Source organism: Lissotriton helveticus, chromosome 5_1 (assembly GCF_964261635.1).
Source record: "Lissotriton helveticus chromosome 5_1, aLisHel1.1, whole genome shotgun sequence".
NCBI classification, from domain to species: Eukaryota; Metazoa; Chordata; class Amphibia; order Caudata; family Salamandridae; genus Lissotriton; species Lissotriton helveticus.
Window position 1 is genome coordinate 1,651,427,297 of NC_136065.1, and position 3,262 is coordinate 1,651,430,558.

General features: G+C 56.9%; 1 non-coding gene across 1 annotated transcript; it reads left to right on the forward strand.

The window, feature by feature from the left end:
- The first annotated feature begins 3,053 nt into the window (after positions 1-3,053).
- Positions 3,054-3,207, forward strand: LOC144756847 (5.8S ribosomal RNA). Its single transcript, XR_013595352.1, has one exon. It is a non-coding gene; the product is annotated as a 5.8S ribosomal RNA (ribosomal RNA).
- Positions 3,208-3,262: the final 55 nt, after the last annotated feature.

Below are 3,262 nucleotides of genomic sequence, written 5' to 3' on the forward strand. Positions count from 1 at the left end.
TTTCTAGATTATCGAGAACTTCAGGTTCAAAACTACCATGTAGTGGCCAACTAAGGACACCATCTTTCTCTGTGAAGCGGATCCATACCTCGTTATAAGAGATAGGGCCCACACCAAATTTGCAATATAGGTCATAAAGGGGAGTTCCAATCGGAGGAACCAAACACGAGTCCTCCAACTGGGAATCACTGTTGCAACTAAAACAAGACAACATACAATTTTTCCGACTTACCATTTTATAATCCGGAACACAAAACAAACAAGACACAAACAGAAAAGATGCGCACTCGAACCAAGAACTTAGGCCTACCAGAACTGACAAATGTATCGATACCTGAACTGAACAGAATGATTATCGTAACCAGAATAACCAGTGATAATCTTACAGAACTGAACTGAACTGAGAACTAAAAGGATTATCCAAACAGGAGCAACCCTCACAAAATACTTAACTGAGGCACTGAAGACGTCACCAAGGAGAAACCCGTCACGTCTCGCCGTACTAAGGACTGCACCTCGGGTCCAAGACAGGGCGACGGTCAAGGCAACGGACCACTGCAGCCGTCTGAACGGGAACCCTCGTGGAAGAGAACGTCGGGGCCACTTTTGCGATATGCCGGGATCGATGAAGTGGGGCGCCTCCCTCTGAAATCTTCACACGAAGCTCCTCGAACTCTTCAGGCTTTTGGACCGGTACCGAATGACGTCGCCCCACGTTGGGCGCCAATTGGAGTTCTGGACTTTTTGGTTCCGTCCAGAGGTGTCAGGGACAACACCCGAAGACCCCGGAGTTCAACCTGTCTCGGTGCACAAATAAACAGAAACACGGGCTTCTCGATGGTGGCGTCAAAGACCAAAGGTTTATTACTGCAGGGACACAGAAGTCACAGAAACTACACATGGGCAGTATCTAGGAGCCTGTTCAATTTGTACAAAGAGGGTTGTTCCTTATATACTAAATATTCTGCTCGGGGCAAATTCTTTACATGTTACCACAGTTCTAAACATTCGTGTCTTAAACAATAAATATTTGGCGTTGCACAGGAATCGTCAACAGTATCTGATGTCAAAACATTACGAATGAGGGGTTCCCACTATTCCATCATAATCCCATGTCAATTTCTCATTCAAGACCCGGGCCGCCTCATCGTAAATTTCGTTACCTCCCCCTAATAAAGGCCCAGAAGGAAAGGAGCAGAGCCAGGTGTAGAAGATAGAAAGACAGGATAAGAGATGTTTGTGGGTCGTAAATGGGCACGGTTACCAGTTTCGGCCGCCTAATCATGATCAGGCCAACGAACACAAGAACCAGTATAGCAGGACTGGCCTCAGGCTTGGGAGGCAGTTCTTGCCGAGTCATGCTGCTACAGCGTTGCTGGCCTAAGTTGCACGTGTCACTAGCAAGGTGAATCGCCGGTTAAAGCCTACGTGTCCTTTAATGAAAAGAGGTCATTGCGTGTCCATTGACTATGTGAGGGCAAGGAATACAAAATGGCTTCCGTGTTCTAAGATGGATGCCACGGGTAGAACAGAAATGTGTTTGTAACTGGAGTGCTCTTGCTCGTAGCATAGCGAAAACACCAGGATATACTAAATGGATCATTTGCGGTTCACTGATACCAAAATTATGTATCTACGACAATGTTACAAACACGAGTAAAATCGTCACGGAACCTCACCCTTAGATGTCCGGGGCTGCACGCGCGCTACACTGAACGGATCAGCGTGTGTCTACCCTTCGCCGACAGGTGCGGGTAACCCGCTGAACCCCGTTCGTGATAGGGATTGGGGATTGCAATTATTTCCCATGAACGAGGAATTCCCAGTAAGTGCGGGTCATAAGCTCGCGTTGATTAAGTCCCTGCCCTTTGTACACACCGCCCGTCGCTACTACCGATTGGATGGTTTAGTGAGGTCCTCGGATCGGCCCCGCCGGGGTCGGCAACGGCCCTGGCGAAGCGCCGAGAAGACGATCAAACTTGACTATCTAGAGGAAGTAAAAGTCGTAACAAGGTTTCCGTAGGTGAACCTGCGGAAGGATCATTAACGGCGGAGCGGCCCGAGCGACCGACGGCGCCAGCCCGAAGCCCTCGGCCGCCTCCTGCAAGCAAGCACCCTAGGCACAGGGCCCGGCCCAGCCCCGGCGTGCCCCGGCCTGGCGGAGCGGTCCGCGGCCACATCGGGGCGCTGGGGTTTTAGGACCGGGACTTCGGCGCGGGCCTCTTCCCCCCCGGGAGAAGGAGGGCCCGACCGATGCGCGCACGAGGGACCGGTGCGTGGGGGGCGTCCCCCGTCCCCTGTCCCTCTGCGATGCGGAACCCAAGTTCACCCGGCACGGACACCGAAATGGCAGTGCATCCCCGGGCTGGTACCGTAACCCTCCCCGCAAAAGGCCCTGGCGCCGACTGGGCCCTCCCGCGCCCGAGTCCCCGGTCCCGAACGGGGTCCGGGCGACCGAGGAGGTGCCCTTCCCGTGCGGCAGGGTGGCCCGGAAGAGAAGGGGCCGAGGGCCTGCGAGGGGACCCCGGCTCCTCTCGGTGGGAGGCGTGCGGGATGGGGAGAGCCGCCTGGCTCTTCCCCATCCGGCGCCTCTGACAAGGGCAAAGGGTGGGGTGGGCCGATCGCCAGCCCGCGGGCATGGCTCGGGGGGCCGCCCGGCGGCGGGCGGCCGACGTGCAGGTGGAGCGACCTTCCCTCGTTGCCAGGTACCCGGTTTGACCCGGTCCCGTGAGGCCGGGCCGAGGGGTTGGAAAAGACTCGCGTGGTCCATCCCGGTTACCCCGGGAGGGACCGGCGGCTGCGGGGCAGCCTGCTCCCGTCGCACCGGGAGCCCCCTTCCTCTCCCGCCCGCCGGGCGGGTGTGGTGGGACTCCCGGGCCGAGCGCCCGGCAATGGTTTTTTTCACCCAATGGTGCAGTCTGACTCCCAGAGGGGAAGCCTTGAACGGGGCGCCCGGGCCGTCTTGCCGCGCGGGCGGCAGGACGGACGGCGTCGCCTTCCTCCCACCTCTCCTGCTCCGGCAGGTGGGTGAACGTTTTGGAAAAGTTGCCTGTGACTCTTGGCGGTGGATCACTCGGCTCGCGCGTCGATGAAGAACGCAGCTAGCTGCAAGAATTAGTGTGAATTGCAGGACACATTGATCATCGACACTTCGAACGCACCTTGCGGCCCCGGGTTCCTCCCGGGGCTACGCCTGTCTGAGGGTCGCTCGATCGTCAATCGCCCCGGGGCTTCCCCGGGACGCGGCTGGGGCCGTCGCAGG